Source organism: Melanerpes formicivorus, unplaced genomic scaffold (genome assembly GCF_026170545.1).
Source record: "Melanerpes formicivorus ecotype bairdi unplaced genomic scaffold, bMelFor1.0.p_v2 SCAF_20, whole genome shotgun sequence".
NCBI classification, from domain to species: domain Eukaryota; kingdom Metazoa; phylum Chordata; class Aves; order Piciformes; family Picidae; genus Melanerpes; species Melanerpes formicivorus.
In genome coordinates this window covers 2,293,206-2,313,468 of record NW_027142372.1, presented here as the reverse complement: position 1 = coordinate 2,313,468, position 20,263 = coordinate 2,293,206, and the positions used below count along the sequence as shown (strand labels likewise).

The 20,263-nt window shown below is 41.6% G+C and overlaps 1 long non-coding RNA gene across 1 annotated transcript in view; it reads left to right on the top strand.

Annotated features, from left to right (window-relative positions):
- Window positions 1-20,263, top strand: part of LOC137447210 (uncharacterized) — a 185,200-nt gene that overhangs the window by 82,364 nt on the left and 82,573 nt on the right. Inside the window, exon 7 of the long non-coding RNA XR_010988825.1 lies at window positions 18,597-18,698. This is a non-coding gene — a long non-coding RNA (uncharacterized lncRNA). The remainder of the gene's footprint in view (window positions 1-18,596; window positions 18,699-20,263) is intronic.

Below are 20,263 nucleotides of genomic sequence, written 5' to 3'. Positions count from 1 at the left end.
AAGAATAACAATCACAAAGAGCAGTAAGGGTAACAGGATCACAAGTAGGCATATTCCTTCTCCACAGCATAAATCATTAGAAGGGCACTTCTTTCCTACCTCTTTGCTTGTCCTTCTTCATCCTTTCTTTTTTCTTTATTTTGGTGCTACTCTTTAGCACTTCCATATCATTTTGGAAAGCTAAGCCCTCCACTTGATTTGTGCTGCAGTTTCTTCATAAATCTATGAAGCTTGTCTCCATCAAGCTGTATTTTCCATTAAAATACGGTTCCCAAGTGATTTCCAATACTATGAAAAACATGTAGCCATAAGTCTTTCACTGATTGTTTATTATCTGTTTAGGTGCTCCTGAGAATTTTGACAGCTAGGACTTGTATCATTTGTAATGAAATAAAAGTGGATGTCTTCAGCCTAACAGGGATAGCTGGCCTTTCATTTCTGCTTGCCAGGGCTGTATTCATTTTCTGTGTGTTGGAGTATTTTTAACATGAAACTTTGAGTCTACTCCAAATCAGGTTAAGTTAAACTTTGTGTTCATCTATAGATGTACAAAAATCTGAAAAGGAAATCCAAACAAAACACAACAAAAGCTTTCCTGTTACGAACAGCACAGGAAGCAGTAATGACAAAGCTAGTATTTACTCTTGTGGAGGAGTAGATTTACTTCAGCTGTTCCACCTCTGCAGGAAATGCAGTGGGACATTCTGCATGTCTGTCTTGGATCTCTGTAGCAAGCATGTTGTGGGATGCAATCTATAAAACATCTCACGGTAGCCGCAAGAAGTTACTGCTTTAAGGTGCTGGTTTGTTCTGGAGTTTTCAGGATGGGAATCTGTTAATAATGTCTGTCTGTAGGCAAAAATGCAGCTCCTTTGCAGGCAAAGTTCCCTCTGGGCTTAAAGTGAACTTTGTATTAGGATTACAGGATCTGCCCCTGTGTAAGCACTGATTAGCTGGTAGTACACGGTAACACTGGGCAAAAAAGAAAATCTTACCTAAACTTAAGCAGCATACTGTGAGTTCAGCTCATCAGGTCTATGTATGCCACCTCTATTACCAGAAGTTTTGTTGTGTTTTTCTGGTCTCTGTCCTGGTTTGTGTGATGCATTGCAAGAAAAGCCATAGCCAGTGTTCCAGGGTACTCCAGAAGGCTTTTGCTCAGAAAAGTTTGACAGTGACACAGTCTCAAGCTGCACCAGGGGAAGTTTAGGCTCGAGTTGAGGAGAAAGTTCTTCACTGAGAGAGTCGTTAGCCATTGGAATGGGCTGCCCAGGGAGGTGGTGGTGTCATTGTCTGTGGAGGCGTTCAAGAGGAGATTGGACATGGCACTTGGTGTCATGGTTTAGTCATGAGGTCTGTGGTGACAGGTTGGACTTGATGATCTTTGAGGTCTCTTCCAACCTTGACGATTCTGTGATGGTTCCATCACAGAGAGAAGGGAAAGAAGATACTTTCGTGGAGGTGGGCTAAGAGATGAGAAGCAGGTTAGCATGTATTTGCTGACCCTGTGGTTAATTTCAGGGCCAGTCTCCTGTGTTGCCTCATCATTTCCCCATCAGCAGAACAGGGTAGTATTGATTTTAATTATAAACCAGTGCAGGACTCAGAAGTAAAATAACTAATAATTATTAGAAAGATTAGTTATTCAAATGTTGGCTCAATAACATGCAAGCAAAATTATTTACTGTGGTCAGGAAACCTACCCATCTTGAATTCCAGCCTTTATAATATGGAATGTCCTCTCCTTGCCCTGTAAAGAGATGTCCTTCCCGACAGTATTCATGTAGTGGTTAAGTAGATTTGATACAACCTTCGTTTTGCATTGTATCTTCTCCAGTTGGACCTCAGAACTGGCTGTCCAATGAGAAACTGCCGTTCCCTAAATGCTCGGTAAAGCACTTAATTGTGGAAATAACTAGTTTACCTCACAACATCAATTTGAAAAATTACTCATTAATTTTTGAGGTGCAGCCGCCTTCCCTGGAGGACAGAACTACTGATCTCATCTGTACCTAAAACCTTGGCTTTGTTTGCTAGCAGGCGTGTCTGATCTGCAAATGAAATTTGGCTTACCGTCTCCGTTTCCTTATAAACACCCTTGACTGCACCTTTGGCAGAACACATGATAATTAAACAGTTGTGGCTTATACTATGCAGGCTGAACAGAGTTGGCAGGGAAGAGTTTAGATGACTACCATGCCATGCAGATATATTATGTTTCCCTCTAATTTCCAGTGGCATTTACTAGCAAAGTAAAGCTGAAATTCTCCAAGAGCTTAAAATGTTTGAGTTCAGGGTTTCTTTCTTATTATTTGCTTTAATATATTATTATTCAAGCCTAAATTATCTATGCAGCTGGTAAATGAATATGTCAATATAAATGGAGCATAGGGATTTTGAAGGAGCTGAGACCTGAATCAGAACCTGTAGCTAACAAATGCCTTCTCTACATACAAGAGTTTTAAAGTATCCAGATCTTGTTTATCTTAAATATGCTGGATGGTTCAGGTCCTCCAGAGGCAGCTAACAGCAGAGTTCCACCAATGCAAACCCCATCAATAGTCTTGCTGTTCACATTTTTCACTGTTTGAGATTATACTTGCTCAAAACTGAAAATACTTTAGCTGCTGCAAACTGATTTTTAGTTGGTTATTTTTTTTAATATATTTTGTTTTCAAAACAAGTTTTTGTTGGATCGTTGTTTCCACTGGATGCTGGCCATCACTAGCTAAGTAATTCCACATGGAGGCCTCTTGTTTCCTCAGTTGTTATCTTCTGTATTGCCTTTAGACTACAGAATTGCCGTTTTCTACCCCCAGTCTTGACTATAGGGATTTCATCTTCTAAGATTTGACCCCCTCCTTTTGTTCATAGTATCCAAGGAATGTTCCAAGGCATACCAGGGAAATTGAGCTGAGATGTCCTGAGACTTCTGAAATCTGTGCTTAAAGTGTACAAAATTTCTTCATTCCGGTAGTTGACTGGCTTCCAAATTCGCTCCCAATGTGTGCTTTCATCCTTAGTTTATCGTTTTAGCACTGATTCACTCCTGAAGTAAAAATCTCTTAAAGAGCAAAGCTTGATGCAGATAAAACCCTCTGGGTTATGATCCATTCATTTAGAGCCAAATAGCCTGTTCGTTAATGTCATTTGCCTTATGACCAATTACTAGATATCTCCTTATTAAGCAGAAAATCACTTTTGCTTGGTCTTGTAAACTAGCTTAATAGCACTTCACCTTCTTATGCATCATAGCTGTTGGCCAAAGAAAATTTGGAACGTATGGTTCATTTACTGGCCATTTCAGCATTTGGGAAGGTGCTTTTATTTTATTCTAATGGAACTTGGACACTCAGAATATTTGTCTTACCTCAGCAGGGACATGAAAACTGTAAGATGTCTGAGCTTTAGCTCTGCCAGTCTAAAAGGATGGTATTCCTGAAAGTCTTGGTGCTGTTTCAGGGCAGGGGTTTACAAAACTGAACCCATCAGCTTGGGAGAAAGAAAAAGCTTTAATTCTCAAGTTGTCTCTCTTGCCTGGACTCCTCTTTTCAAGCCAGGCCTACAAGCTCTGTTTCCATCCTTCTTAGTGTACCAGTCTTTCCTGGCTGGCTATGGGCTTCCTGTACCCCTTGAATGACTACATGAGTTTGGAAGCAATCTGCTTCTTAGAGCTTTGAACCTCCACATTACACCATCCATTTTCCAAGTAAGGTCCCACGATTATGTGGACTGTGCTGTTCCACTTGACTGTTCAGCAAAATTGTCATTCTCAGCTTTTCCAACCACTGATCATTTATTCCCCTTTTTCCCTTGGCAGGGAAGGATAATTGCTCTATACTAGAGGTGTTTGCATGCAGCATTCAATATATATTTACTAAACATACATACTCACAAATTCAGACGACAGTCGTCATCTCCTACTTCAGCAAACTATGCTTTAAATCTCCTGTCTCTTCTTCATGCCCCTCATCTTCCTCCTTCCATTTTTTTGTGCCTGTTTCAATTTGAATTTGCCTAACTTAAGATACCTTAGCTGAGGGGATCCATACCCAGCACTCCAGGCCCATGTAGTGCTGATAATTGCTCTACCTTCCTGGGGCTGCTGGGCCTGGAGTCATGTTCTAGGATTATGTTTACTTTATGACCATATCACCAAGCTTGCTTAGCATCTTGCAAATAGCAAATACTCCTAGGTTGTTCACTGTCACTGCTAGCTGAGATACTTGCACTTCATTGCAAAGTTATTATTGATATCAGTCCCTAAAAGTATTCAATTTTTGTACTCTTTATTTTTCACCAGTACTTCCTAACCTCAGGTACATCCCTTTGCTCTTGTGGAAGACACCCAGCCTTCCCTTTACACTGGCAAAGTCTCCCTTGGGCTGAAGCAGGGTTACAGTCTCACCTTTGTATTCTGCATTTAGAATAATCAACCTATTACCTTCAGTGAGATTGTTGTATGCAGTAAAATAGCAAATGTGTGGTCAGAGGATGTAGCAAGAAGATCTCTCTAGTTGGTTATAATCATGGACAGTTGCTTACAGATGTGTGTGGACATTTCCCAGTAGAAATTTATGGCTTATGTACTCTCACAGTGGCTTTAAGAGGCTCCTATGCTCTGGACTAATCTATCTAATGGAATAGGATGAGTTTTAACTAATAAACCCTCCCTCCTGAGGCCCAATGCTTTAAAGTAGAATCTGCTGCGGATCCTTATCCTAGGATTGTCAATAATGTCTTCAGAGCACATCACCTCTTTTTCCTTTCAAATGTAGTTTATTCATTTACTGATGTTTCCAATTCAGCCAGCAGTTATTATACAATATATTGTAAATTAGGCAGAGCTGACTTAATTAATAAACAGCATAGTTTAGTTAAAAATTTACATTAGTACTGCCAGGTTCTGCCTCACTGTGTCCACACAGCAAAAAGAACAATTTGTTTATAAACTTCCTAAAGATTAAAGCCAAGATTCTCTTTTTTGTGTCTTCTGACTCTGGAGCTTTCATGTTTCAGACTTGTGCCTACTACTGTGAGCCCCAACAGAAACTTTCTTTGTTTAAATGTTAATTGAGAGCCTCACATAAATTCACTTGGCTACTTAACTTCTTAGTCAAGTTAAACCAACAAAATCCATGAAGATGCAGTGAAAACAATGAAACATTACTTTTTGGTTTCCCCTAAAAAATTGATCTTTGCATAGGTATGCCTGGAAATATTTCTTTGCTTCTTGCTGTGACCGAGGTTATTTCTCCAGATGGCGATGCTTCTGAGAAATAAGTAGAGTTCTGTACAGTAATAAATTGGCCTGCTTGGCACCAAATACTTGAAATGTGAGTTTCATGCTGCAAAGGGATTCATGGACATGGACACTACCACCAACATGCGGCTGGGGTGCTGGGGTTGGGTTTAATACAGGAGATGTGGCCTGAGTTGTGGTAGGACTGTGGTTTCCATTGTCCAGAATCACAGGCTTTTTACATTCCTTATTGCATTTAGGAAAATTATTTGATGCTGTGAATAATTCAAGGAACTTCAAGATTATTGGACTGGCTTTTTAGTCTTATGTTTTGTTTTGCCTTTAAACACATTCATTTTCAAACTTGTGGTTTCCAAATGGCAACAACTGTCATTTCTCTCAGGCATAACTCAATTAAGGAAAGTCTCATGACACTTCATATTTTTTGGTTTATATGTAGAAATGCCCTGTCAAGAATAATAACATGTTTTGGTGTGAGTTCTTGGGTTTGCAAACTTGGAATGTGTTTTCTATGGGTCCTCATAATTTTTCATGCTTGGGTGAACATTCCTTGTTTGCTCTTTGAATATTTGGTAAAGCAAACACACACACATAAAAAAAAAGAGGTGAAAAGTTAATAAGTATAAAAATGGGAATGAGTATTACAAAGAATTTCCAAGTATTTGCCCAGCACTGGGTCTTGCACATCCTCTTTTGCCTCAACAATTGGTCATACTTTAAGTATTTCCATTTGAGCAGCTGGATTCATTATTGAACCAACTATCAGGAATCAAGGGATACAGCCTTTATCAAATCTAATAAACCTTTGAGAACTGCAGAAAGAATACACTTGTCTTTAAAGATCAGCCTGCTCAAATGAAAACTAAGCAGAAACTCAGATCAAACTCTTGCCTGTAGATGCATTGTGAAAGCCAGCTGTTTGGTGTTTTGCCATAGACATTAGTGATTTTAACAAAGCGTTATATTTCTTTTGATGGCTACAATGTAATTCTCTGTCCATTTTTTTCTCTCTCTCCCTCAACCCAGAGAACAGAATCTGGCCTGTATGTTGTAGTATGGTAAGAGAAGTATACAAACAGAAGCATGTCTAAATATGCAAATACAAGTCAGACTATTAATTTTGAGAGCCTTGCCACATCTGTTAATGTTCTATCTTATGAGACTAAAGCTATAGCATAGAGTTACGTGAATTATAAACATCTCTTTAGCAAGTCATATATTAACCATAATAATTGTTAAAGGGTGGAGTGTAATTTATTCAACATTGTAAGAAAAAATAAGGTAAATGAGTTAGCTCAGGGGTGGGGCGGCAGCAAACTGCTTGTGGAGACTCTTACTCCCTGAGGTGATAGAGGTTAAATGCATTACAGAGCTTATAGGCTTGCTCCCTAGAGAGAAAGGGGCCAGACGTTTCTAGCTGACATGTCAAGGACACCACACATTTGCCCTCCTGACTAATGGCAAGATACTGAGCTGATAGCAAGCTTGCAGTGGCAATTTTCAGAGAGAAAAATGGAACACAATAGGTGGCTCCTAATTAGAGAGGAGGGCAATATGCTGGGAAAATCTTAGCATTTCACAGATCCACTGACTGAAGAGCCTGGGAACATTAGTGCAAACTTGGAGTATTAGTAAAGCATTAATGACCAAGAAAGTATTTTAGGTGAAGGTTCCACAAAGAAATATTTTGCAGAATAACCTTCATAAGGAAAGCTTTCACATCAAACTCAGGCCTGGTCCTATACCATTGAAACTGGTTATATAGATGAGTTTTCTCTTGTGAGTTTCCACTTTAAATCACGAACTTCACTTGAGAGCAGATGGACAGATATGTAGAAATGGAAGGGAAGGTAACACTGCAGTGATGGAGGGGGCTTGTGTCAATGAACACATGAAAACAGATGCCTGGGGTGTGGAGAGATTACTGTGTGAAGAAAAAGTTGTAAGGAGATCAGAGCCTAGCAGTGAGTCGTGGGAGGACTTGTAGTAGGTAGGTAGAAATGCAGGGAGGAAAGGGGAAGCAGTAAGGAGCAGCCTTAGCTGATTCCAGTGTCATGACTCAAAAGTTATTTCATGTTAAATTTGGAAACTCCAGACTCTTGAAAAAAGTGCCACTTGTGTGGTGGAAATGGATATCTTCTAGCTAGCAGGTGCTGTACAGTAACATATTAACAAGGCTTGGAATTAGAGAAACTCAGCAAGCCGAAGCTGTGATTCCTGCTTGCAAAGCTGTTTTTGCTGCAGCTATTTTAAGTCTCATCAAAAGTTATATGTTTCTTTTAATATCCTTTTAACATCACTTTTCACAAAAGTCCCAAATACAGAGGGGATTACATAAGTAAACAGTCTTGGAATATGGAGTATGCTTTAGGAGAACAATACTGCTTCTTCATGAAAATTCTCTTGACAAGCCTTAGACATTGTCCTGAAGAGCTTGATGAGACAAGGAGTACATAATAGATAACATGAGAAAAAGGAGGGCTTAAGGGAGACCAGCATTATTCCAGTATTTTCTGCTGCAGTGGCAGACCCTGGTGAGAGAGCAAGTGAGAAAGTGAAGGTGTGGGGTTTACATGTTGGCTAGAACTGGTTTTGAGCTTAGCTGCCTGGTAGCAGAGATGTGCAAAATGTTGCAACAGATTGCACTGAAAGTTAGGTGGAAGGAAATGCTCCATTGATTTAGGTACATGACACTCACACGGCAACAAAAAGCACGTACCTGCTGTTCCTCTGTCAAGCTCCTGCCTTTCCAGCTACCTCTCTTGCCCAACAAGCCTCAAGAATGCACACTCCCTTAATCCTCTGCTGGGAGGTTTGGGGCTTGGTGGAAGAAAAGATCTTTAGCAGAAGGAGGGAGAGTTGTTTGGAGAACAAAATTCAGTAAACTCCAACCTCCAAGTGAACCTGCTGGGGCTGATTTGCTGCCAGCTTTTGGAAACAACTGCAGCACTCAGTTCCTGAATCCCATCAGTTCCCACAGCCTGGAGGGTTCACACTGCTCTATCTGGCACCTCTTCCCATGTCAGAACAAGGCATTGTGTGTGCGATTTCAACATGCTTCTGGTTTTGTTCTAACTGCCAAGAAACACTAGTTGTGTTATTATGAAATGATTGAGGAGTATTTGCTCATACAAATTATTTGTTTTAAGAGTTTAGTAATTAAATGTCAACACACAGTGTTGGTGTCTGAAAAGCTCTCGGGTGCAAGCCCTGCTCGAACTTGAAACTATAATACACTGTTTCCCTTCTCTCAAAACAGATTTGTTTTAAACACCCTATTCAGTAGAATGCCTCTCGCTGTAACATGCAGAGTCTTTGGCCTTCAAAGGCATCCTTGTGCAAAGGGCGTGTTGCATTAATTTGTTCAGCCAATTTAGGGTGTGTGGCGTTAATTTGTCTGGCCAATTTGTTTAGAATCTGGCAGAGCATAGGCACCCAGTGCAATGTCTGTGCATAATACCTGTGTCATCTCTAGACCAGATCTCAAGAGCAAAAGATATACTGCATGATGCCTGGCCACACCTTAAGTCCTTGCTCAGGAGAAATGAAGGTAGGAACTGAAGTGACAAGGTGTTTGTTGTGGGCGAGTATGGAAATGCTTTTTATGTGTTCAGTGATTGATTTCCACACCCACTGCTTGAGCTGCAGGAGTATGTTATGGCATGAGTGCCATTCACTGTCAGCACTGACTGTGGTCACCTGGGACACAGTGGGTAGTAATCATACCCACTGCTTTAGCTCAGTGGAAAGTCACACTCAATTCAATACAAAATCACAACCTTTTGGTGCAATGGTGTGAAGGTCACTGCAGGTTGTTCATGCTGTGCTCTTTGAGCTTTTGATTTGTGTAGAAATAATGTATTTTAATCTTGGATAATTTTGTATGTTGTTTCTCTGTTGTTTATATTTCCTGTGACAGATGGCAATGTGCCTTCCAGAATATTTCTTTGGAAGGAATACCTATTTCTAATTAAAAATTACATAAGTGACCAAGGTTGTCTTTAAAAGTTACCAACCATTGCTCAAATTATGATTACCTGTGAACTTCAACTAAAACTTATTTTTCAGAAAAGATTATGTTAGAGCCTAGTTTTCTTCAGAATTTAGGCTAAATGACCTGAGATTTGTGCTGTTCTAGGAACACATCTGTATTCTGAGAAAGACAAGCAGTGACAGCATGGCAAAACTTTTGCTTGACTTAAGTCAGATTTTTCACCCTGGGTGCCTGCACTGATGAATTTGGCAGAGTAAGTAAGTTCAAGAAAGGGTATCAGGCCCAGATGTGTATCCATTGTGGAGTAGGGTGGGAATTTTGTCATGTTAGTAAGGAAGTCCTTACACATGTGCAAAGTCACCAGTCATATTTACTGGACACCTGGGAGGCAGGTCTCACTGAGCTGCTGGAGGCTGGAGCATGTGCCTTCGATAGCATGTGTGTGCAGAAATGCTCCTGTTTCCCAGAATAAGACTGCACATTTCAGAGTGTGGTAAAGGATGCTAACGGATGACCTACAGAGAGCTATACACTGTGCAATCTAAAGCCAAGGGCTTTATGTCAGGCTTAGAGATTTTGAATGGTAACACACTTTTCAAAGAGCCTCAAAGTAATTAGCCTTTTGCTCCAAGTTGACACACTTACACTTTTAATATCAGGAATAAGGAAAAAGACTAAGGCTTCTAACCTCAAACCCATAGCAGCTCAGGCACTTTCACCTCTCTGGTTTTGTTATGACAGCTCTTTGTTTGGCTGATAGTGAGTGGTGTTTTGAATAGAAGTGCTTTTGCTGCATGCTTTGCTACTTTCCCTTAATAAGGGAGGACTTGGAGGTTATGCAGCAAGGTGCTAATTGACATTAACACTCAAGACAGGAAATGCTGACACAATTTAAAATTAACATCCTGTCAATATACTGCTGACCTGTGTTAAATGTGTGCTTTGTCAAACTTTCAGAATTAGATTTTAATACAGAAACAGTGTAATGCTGGGGGTATTGCTGGTCTTGAGAAAACTTAAATTTAATACAATGAGAAGTCACCAAACTGTTTGCCATTTTAGCTTAGCTTTTCCCAAAGAAAGAAAGTTTAATTTTGCCCCCAAAGGTCAAAACAGTCCAAGAGAGCTAAAATTTTATTTGCTCACAGTCAATTACTAAAAGAACCTGTCCATCAGTTCTTGGTTTATTTTAGATGTTGCCCTACCAATGACAATGATTCCTGTAAATATGTGTTTCTGTTTGTTTGTTTGTTTTTTAATACTGTAGCAGATATATGGCATCTTGCCCCAAGCCAGGCTATCTTGGTAACCTACCTATAAATTAAAATTGATAAGAAACTGGAAGGAAAACCATACAGCAAGGGACCATGAAAGAAGCTCCTTTGCAAGTGCATTCGTTCCTTAGCAAAGCAGCTTCCTAGTGAATCCTAGTAGATCCTAGTGAATCCTAGTAGAACTGGAGAAGGGAAAATGGTATTATGTCCCTAATTCTCAAAACAAGTAGTTATCAGGTGATGCGGTGGTATTTATCCATAGTCATTAAAAGGCACACAAGTTATGTCAAAGCACCATGGGATGATGCTGTAAGTTACCTTTTGGTTATGGATGATAGTAGCTAATTTTAAACAGAAACTCTCGCCTTGACTGCTGATGTGAAAAACACTGGTGGTACTTGCACAGTGAATGGCCCAGTCATGATTATGTGTCTTGGAAGAAATAAATGGTGCTGTTCTCTGTAAGCAGGTCCGAGCCTTTTCTTGGGAAAGGTAGAAGGCACAAGTCAGAATAATGCCGAATAAGAGAAACAGACCATGCTTGGGTGTGGTCTGATCTGTGGAGGAGGCTGTTTGCTAAACATTAATCAGAGGTTGTCCCAGGCATTAGGAACGGCATGAAAAAAGGCACGAAGCCAGGCAAAGGTGATGAAGAAAAGGAAGCGATTGGAGGAGAAGACTGGGTTGCATGGGAGGAGTGGAAGGTGGAGCAAGACAGTTTGAAATGAGAGATGCTGATAGGAGCAAACCTACACAGGCTCAGGGAGTGTGGAAGTGGTGCAAGCTACATATCACTCCTGGCAAACTTTCTCTAAGAAAACAGTAAGTGGGTGGCCCACTGCTATATGCACTTCCCACTGACGGCTCCTGGGAGCAGGCCAATATTGTGCGTTGCAGTTAAGGTTACAGTAAGACTGGAAAAATATTGGCTGTAGCCCTGCTCCTGCAAATTGTTTGCACAGGGCATCTGTTGTTGGTAATGAATGCTATTAGAGGAGGCTGCATGAAATGGGTGAAGGTGCTCCCACAGAGACACTGCCCTACTGCAAAGTGATTCTTTAAAGCAGTTGCCACATTAGGTGGAACATCTCTAAACCAACACAACTGAGAGATCTTATCCTGTGTTACAAGGCACTAGTTGGGTTTGTAGAATGGTTGCTCTGAACTAGGGTAGAAGAAAATGAACATTTTTGAATGGAATGTATGTTGTAGACTTGAAAAATTTTCTCTGAAATCTTTTGACAAAGGACTCTCAGATCAAAATATTCACCATTGACTGGGCTGTGTTTTGCTCTAGTTTAGTTCTTTCTGGAAAAAAAAAAAAGAGAAAGGATTCTTGTTTTCCATTTTTCTTGTACTAAAAAACATATCAATTTCTTAGTAAGGAGCTCAACTACCATGGTCACACTGTGCTCTTGGGGAGAAAAAAAATTACCTTCTGCTACAAAATGTTTGTGTTGGCTGCCGAGGTTTCTCCCGGTTTCCTTTGTTGGGAATGAATAATTAAGAAGTGAACCGAGAGGTGAAAAAAACCTCCATGTGAGCTTAAGTCTAATGTCACATCTTTCCAAGGACAAAGCTTTTAGTACACTGAGAGGTTTCTCTGTCAAGCAGATGAATTCAGTAGCTAAGCAAGATGCCAAGAAGAGTCAACCAAAACAGAGAATTCCCAGTAGGAAGCTTTTAGTATGCACTTACAACAGGTATTGCATGAAATAGATGCAGAGCACACATATGTGGGGGACACAGGCAACACATATAAGGTGTTAATAGTCTAAGCTGATGCCAAGGAAGAAAAAGAGCAGACAGGGTCAGCTACTGTTTCCTGAGCTAAATGCTCCTTTTCTTATGGTGGTCATAGAAAGGGGTAGTTTTACAATGTGCAAAACATGCACTTGTAATTAAAATGAAACTCATACTGACAGAGGAAGGGAATGGTGAATGTTGACCTCACATGCTGCATCTGTAGAGCATTTGGGGACACATTCTTTCAGCAGAAGTGATGCTGGCTTTTGGTACTGTTTTTTTTATTAAAAGTGAACAAGAATAAAGTTCTATGTTAATTTGTAAGCACTGCATGAAGTTCTTCTCAGGAGAAGGCAGTGTCAATAGTACTGTAAAAAAGAGAACTACCCTTTCATTTTTCAGGTTAAAGCCAAGGATATTGTCCTAGCTTGTAAGCAGTACAAATGCAAGCAGTAAATAGGAGAAAGAAAGAAAAGAAAAAAAAAAATTACTTGCCTATTCTACTTGTTTTCTGCTGTTAGGATTTTCAGTGCTATGTTCACACAGCTATTTAGGCAGGTAGATTCCCAGTGTACCTTACTGACACAAATGACCCACATTTACCTTGTAAGTCATTTCAGAAATATGCCCTTTTGGAAAAAGACTTGGAATAGGAGCCATGGAAAACTTTGCCCATTTTCAGACACACCTTGGCTGATATAGGTGGGCCTGCAGAGAGAAAAGTGTGGAATTTCTGTGTCAGAACCAGTGTGCCACTGACCTTCCTTGACAGTGGATGGAAAGGCAGTCTACATGAGCTCACATGTCAGCTCTTGAGTTGTGGCTTGAGCTGTGCTTTTGTGCTCGCCTAGGGAAAAATCTCTCCCCTGCTCTTTTGAATATAAGATTCCTGAGGAGGACAGGAAAATCTGCTCCCTGCTTCCAGCCCTCATAGACTTTTTAATCTCTCCTGCACTAATCAAAAAATCAACAAGTATATCATCTTCCTCGCAATGAGATAAGAATCTTTAAGAGGCAGTGCATTCTGCTTTCCAAGAAATTCATGCATAAAAGGTTAATTTAGACTGTGCAGACATCTGTATATGTTGGGCAAATGGAGAGCTGGAGGGATTCTTTTCATTCCTCCCGTTCTCCTGGCGTTGGCTAGTGCATGCAGGTTGAATGCATGACTTTACATTGCGGTGCACCTCACCATCACCCAGGCCTTTTGTCAATTCACCAAATGTGACAATTACAGCATTTCAGAGATGAGACTTTCTAATCCTATTACTCATTCATCAACCTGCGGATGATAGCAGAAGCCAGATCGAACAGTGCCAAAAGAGCAGTGAGGAGCCTTCTCCAGTGCTGTGAAACTAGGCTTAGCTCAGGCACAATAGGTGTGTAATTTAAGGTTTTGTTGAGCTGAAATCCAATCACATACTTGACTGGTAGATCACAGAAAGACACAGACAAAAAGAATGAGATAATTCTACCTCACACAAACACTTGAATCCGACTTTGACTTAATAACAAGTGTGTGATCAACCTTACACTGTTTCTATCATATTTCTTCCCCCCTCCCCTTTTTTTTTTTTTGAACCTGGAGATGGGATGGCACTGAAATACTTTACCTACTTGGGTGCCAGCCAGCAATATTAAAAAACCCAGACAACAAACCAGAAGGAAATGGAGGAACTTGCTTAGACAAATAAATGGAGAAAGTACAGATGCTCATTATATGAAAGATAATATGAAAATTTAACTTCAGAACTAGCTCAGTGCTATCTTGTCAGCATCTGCTGTCTATTGCTTTCCCAAGGGTGGAGAAGATCTAGCAGAAACATGAGGAGAGCAAAGCTAAAAAAGTTAAACCTTGATTATAGAAGGAAGAAGTATACTGTGAATCTTACTACACACTCTCTCTTTTGCAACGAAAAAAATATTCCTTTCCTTTGTCCTATTACAGAGACAAGCTGCAATTGCAAGAGGAGCAGTGGGAGCTCTCATGGATGGGTGAAGCAGGTGCTGAGGTCTTGCAGCCATGTGACACTGCAGGTCCCTTAACTGTGTTCAGGGGAGTGGGAAGAGATGGGGAGTAATGGGGGTCCTGACTGGAATATTTTGTGGAAAACAGAAAGTGGATTTGCTCTGTTCTGTGTTTAAAGAGGTAGTTTGTAGTTTGATGGCGTGTTATTTAGATTCAGTTTTGCTCAATATAGCCTACACTCAGAATGGCCTTTGTGCACTAGCAAACAAAGTGTAGGTCATGTAAGTTAATAACTTTGATAGGAAAACTCTGCAATAGGAACATTCACATTTACATTCAACTCCATCATCAGTGCTCTTCTTCCTATGGAAGTGTACTAGTCCAGCTTCTCTGGCCAAGAAAAAGTCCTTTTCAAGATCAAACTTCTAAAGTCACATTTCCATAGTTTTGGTGTCCACCCTGAGCTCCTTGAAACTGTTCAATGAGATTAAAAGGGCACGAAATCTGGTACTAGATTGTAGGTGTCATGAGTTGGATGCTCAGAAATATAGAGACCCCAAACCAGAGGGGTCACTAAAACATGAGTACAAACTCAGTGCTAGGCAAAAATGGCAAGAATGTTTAACGACTTGGGTCTGGCAGAGGCTCTAGTATAGTAGTTGAAAAAGCTGGGGGCTTCAAAGTGTACAGATCAAGAAATGTCTTCCAGATATCTGAGTTGATATGTGAGGCTTTAAATCACAGAATCACAGAAATGTTCAGGTTGGAAAAAAACCTTGGGATCCCAAAGTCATAGTATCATCATAGTGTCATAGTATCAGTCACGGTTGGAAGGGACCACAAGGATCATCTAGTTCCAACCCCCCTGCCATGGGCAGGGACACCCCACACTAGATCAGGCTGGCCAGAGCCTCATCCAGTCTGGTCTTCAACACCTCCAGGGACAGGGCCTCAACCACCTCTCTGGACAACCCATTCCAGGGCTTCACCACTCTCATGGGGAAGAACTTCCTCCTCACATCCAGCCTGAATCTCCCCACCTCCAGCTTCACTCCATTCCCCCTAGTCCTATCACTACCTGATTATCCTGATTATCCTGAGAAGTCCCTCCCCAGCCTTCTTGTAGTCCCCCCTTCAGATACTGGAAGGCCACAATGAGGTCACCTCGGAGCCTTCTCTTCTGCAGACTGAACAGCCCCAACTCCTTCAGTCTGTCCTCATAGGAGAGATGCTCCAGCCCTCTGATCATCCTTGTGGCCCTTCTCTGGACATGTTCCAGCACGTCCATATCCCTCTTCTAATAGGGGTTCCTGAACTGGATGCAGTACTCTAGGTGGGGTCTCACCAGAGCTGAGTAGAGGGGGAGAATCACCTCCCTTGACCTGCTGGCCACACTTCTCTTGATGCAGCCCAGGATCTGATTGGCTTTCTGGGCTGCAAGTGCACACTGAGAGCTCCTGTTGAGCTTCTCATCCATCAGCACCCCCAAGTCTCTCTCCTCTGGGCTGCTTTCCAGCCAGTCACTGCCCAGCCTGTATTTGTGTCTGGGATTGCCTCGACCCAGATGCAGGACCCTGCACTTGGTCTTGTTGAACCTCATGAGGTTGGCTTTTGCCCACCTCTCCAGCCTGTCAAAGTCCCTCTGGATGGCATCCCTTCCATCCAGTGTGTCTGCTGCATCACACAGCTTGGTGTCATCAGCAAACTTGCTGAGGGTGCACTCAATGCCACTGTCCATGTCACCGGCAAAGATGTTGAACAAGTCCATGCCCTAGATCCTGTTACATGAGTACTGGATCACTAACGTGCAAGCAGTGACAGCCCATGAACACAGGCTGAGGATTACTCACATAGAAGCCGGTTGTCAGTGCTAATCTGCAGCAACAGGTAACACTTGCACTGTCCTTGTGCCAAAAAGGAGGAGTCAAGGCCTCATGTCAGTGATGTGGTGACTGCGGGGGTTGGAAATCAAGAAGCTCAGATATATGAAATGGAAGGGGGGATCAAAGAATCAAAGTCTGAGACTTGGCATTAGTCATAAAACACAAAAATCCAGGCAATATTTTGCTAAACAAAAACATAAATGACTAATTTGGATGATATTAGATTCAAAAGCATACAAAACCAACAACAATGGAAAGATTTCTTTTCTTTATTTTTAACAAGTGAATTAGTAGGGAGACAATCCTACAACAATGAAACTCATATTCAAACATGACAGAGAGAGGGGTTTTCAGTGCTTTGTAAGAATATTAGGAGGTTGAGGTATGTTCCAAAAAGAGTGGAAAGAAGAAGATATTCACAACACAGTATAATCTGAGAATCTTAGATGGAATCTAATGTGGTTTCCAAACTGCTGAGATCTCATAAACATAGAGATTTCATTCAGCAATATAAACTCTGACATTTGACCAGACAATTGCCTTGGGGGCTTTAGCTAAAATAGCCTCAGCTTTAAAATTGAAATATGAACTTCTGAAGGCTTTGGTAGTTGCTTCCCTGTAACACTGAAACAACCAATATGAATAGTGGCTGCTGGATATATCAGTATCCTGAATTTAGGAAGAGGGTGGTGATTTTGGATGTGTTTAGGCACAGACACCACCTCTCATCTAAAAACATTGTTTCCCTTTGGTTTGCAGATGCAGGTAGCTCAGCTGCCTTTCACCACCTTTTTTGCCTGTCAAGAAACCAAACAGCATGGTTGTTAATCATGTGGCAGAGCTAGTGCACTTGGGCAGTGATGCTGCTCTTCAGATTGGGTATTCACAAGGATGATCCTGGCAAGGTTGGATCTTTCCATGGTTTGGGGAGTGCCTGTATCATGGAGACTCCTGTCATCTTCCACATTTGGGGGAGGAGACATTGGGCATTTCCTCTCTCACCTGGCACATGGGGTTTATAATTCCTTTTTCTGGTAGAGTATAGCTTGGGCTGCTTTGTGCTGTGAGCCTTAGCCCACGTATGACAACCCACTGTAGAGCAGACCCCAAGGGAGACCGACAGTTGCCAGAACAAATGCAATTGTTGGTGGTCTCCGGGGGCTGCAAGTGCTCTCTGTGGGAGCTGTTTGAAGTCACTGACCCCACACTGAATCTGGACTGGGGAGGAAACTGTATTATCTGTATAAGTACATCTGCTAATGACCTGTGCCTAGTAAAGTGTAAAAGTATGCACAGTTCAGCACTTCAGCAAGTGCTCTCTCTTTGTAGACATGCATGCATACTGCTACTCTACTTTAATAGATCTGCTTTTTTCATGATGTCATACAGCTCCAAAATCCTATCCAGGCTAACAGTGAGGAAATAAATGCTTTGTGTTGCTGCTGTCATTTCAATATACTGGATGAGCAAGAATGGCACTGGTTTTAGTTTGCTTTAGACTATGCAAGTGAGTATCTGCTCAACTGCATAAGCCTCTGACCCATTTCTCCTTTAGCTACCAAATCAGCTGCTAGGACAGCTATCTGATTTTCTTCTTTTTATCCAACACAAAGAAGACAACAAGCTAAACCAGCTCACGGATCATACTGTCTTCCTGACCACACAGTTCTTGCTTTGTGTGCTCCCAGTGCAAGGAGAATGTAAGAACCTGTTTGATAATACTGTCAGTATGGTTCCTTAAACTGCATGGGTTCATTCATTCATTATGTTGCAATGCAACAAATTTGTTCCTTCTCTAGCTTTTCAAATCAAAGGACTCAGGGCAAACACTGCTTCTTCCCCCTTGTCTATCTTCCACCCTCCCTTTGCCCTTCTGTCTATGGCCCTTTCAAACCCTGCTATCTGCTGTAGCCTTTAAAAGATGAGCTGCTGTGGACCATGTCTCCTTTCTTTTTTCTTCATACTCTTCCCCTTGGTTCCTTGTCAAACTCTAAGAAGAGCTTGTGTGGGGCACAGAACTGAGGACAGGTTTATCCTCAGAGAAATTTAAGTACCATGTTTCTGTGTCTGTAGATCCCAGATTGTTGCTGGTTTATTCCTGTAAAGTGTCAGCCTCTGTGTTGGTTGGTAACTAACAGCACCACCACCGAATGAGGGTGGTGTTTAAGCATTTCTCATCCCAAGAAGCCACCGTGGCAGCTGTGGAAGGCTCCTACAGTCTGGGTGTGCTCTGAATAACCTCTCTCACTATGGTTCACATTAAAAATTTTGATTATCTGTCAGGCTGCTGCTCCCCTTCTCTTGAGCTATCAGACTTGCAACACTCTGTAGAAGTCATTTACTTGCCAGTGGTACCGTTAGCCCTTTGTGAACAATTAAGCTGAGGTCGGAGGTTGTAATATATCAAATTTGAGGACCATATTAAATTTTATTTTTACTGAAAGGAACTTTTTGTCTCTTTTATCAGGAGGAAAATTAAGCTGTGAACTGGAATTCCATCAGGCTGTCTACTATGAAGCCCTGTGGCTTTAGCAAAGGGGCAGCAATGGTCAGAAATGACACTCAAAAGGTAAATTTATTTCTTTTTTATTAAAAAGGATAAATTATAACCTGTACAGTATATCTTAAAGAAAGAGGCAAGTTAACATGACACACTGTATTTTTCCGTTTCCTTTTTAAAAGTCTGATCTTTGCAATGCACAGGGAAATTCTGGGTGGGAGGGAAGGGGCTGCTGAGCTGGATACGGGCATATCTACCCTTCTCCATGCACCACTGGCATCAGTCTCTGTTTCTGGTTATTAAATGAAGTGCTGGAGGTTCTCTCCTGGTCTGAAAGGGGTATGGAAGTATGAATAAAATATTCTACCTGTCTAATCATAAATGGTTGAGGGGTTCAGGATAGGCTTTTAGAAAAGTTTCTGTTTGATTCTGGAGTTGTAAGTTCCTTGAGGTAAAGTTTTTAAAACATTGGAAAACACACCATCAGTGTGGGCCTCTTCTCTCACCAAACCCACTAGGAACTTTGCCAGTTTCAAATATTCTCTTTAAATTCACCTTGTGATTTTTTTTTCCATTCTAAACCCCTGCTATTTAATGCATGGAAGTAATGTTATTCTAAAGCCAAAATACAGGAAAATCCTGTGTCATGCCCTGGGTTCCAGAGAATGGAGATTTGGGGATCTAAACACCAAGTTAGAAATTCACAGAGGCACTGGATATGTGGTCAGTACCCAGCCTGGTTAATGCTACCTTTCACCTCCTTGACACTGTAAGTCTATAGTTTAGGGAAAGGATTGTCCTTTGAACTTAAACATACAAGTATGTTCTTGTTCTCCTCATATGGGTATAAGAGCTCATTCTTTTTTGCATGTGCATCAAAATGTGTGTTAGCCTCAGTAACTTGTGCGCTGATCTTGTTGGTTATGCAGCCTGCTCTTGCATGTATCTGGCCAGCTGTGGCTTACACACGGATGTGTTTGATTCCATGTCCAGTGGTTGATGATATTGAATTAGGCTGCAAAGATCCAATGACTTTTTCATTTTTCTGTGAGTTTAGAGGTTTGCCCTGCCATGTTTGGCATAGATTTCTCCTCCCCTCTTTGCTATGCAATGGCATCCTGGCCTGCATCAAGAATAGTGTGGCCAGCAGGAGCAGGGAAGTCATTGTGCCCCTATACTCAGCACTGGTTAGGCCACACCTTGAATACTGTGTCCAGTTCTGGGCCCCTCAATTTAAGAAGGACATTGAGACTCTTGAATGTGTCCAGAGAAGGACAATGAGGCTGGGGAGAGGCCTCGAGCACAAGCCCTATGAGGAGAGGCTGAGGGAGCTGGGATTGTTTAGCCTGGAGAAGAGGAGGCTCAGGGGAGACCTTATTGCTCTCTACAGCTACCTGGAAGGTGGTTGTAGCCAGGAGGAGGTTGGTCTCTTCTCCCAGGCACCCAGCACCAGTCTCAAGCTGCTCCAGGGGAAGTTTAGGCTCGAGGTGAGGAGAAAGTTCTTCACAGAGAGAGTCATTAGCCTTTGGAATGGGCTGCCCAGGGGGGTGGTGGAGTCCACTGTCCCTGGAGGTGTTCAAGAAGGGATTGGATGTGGCACTTGGTGCCATGGTTTAGTAGTCATGAGCTCTTGG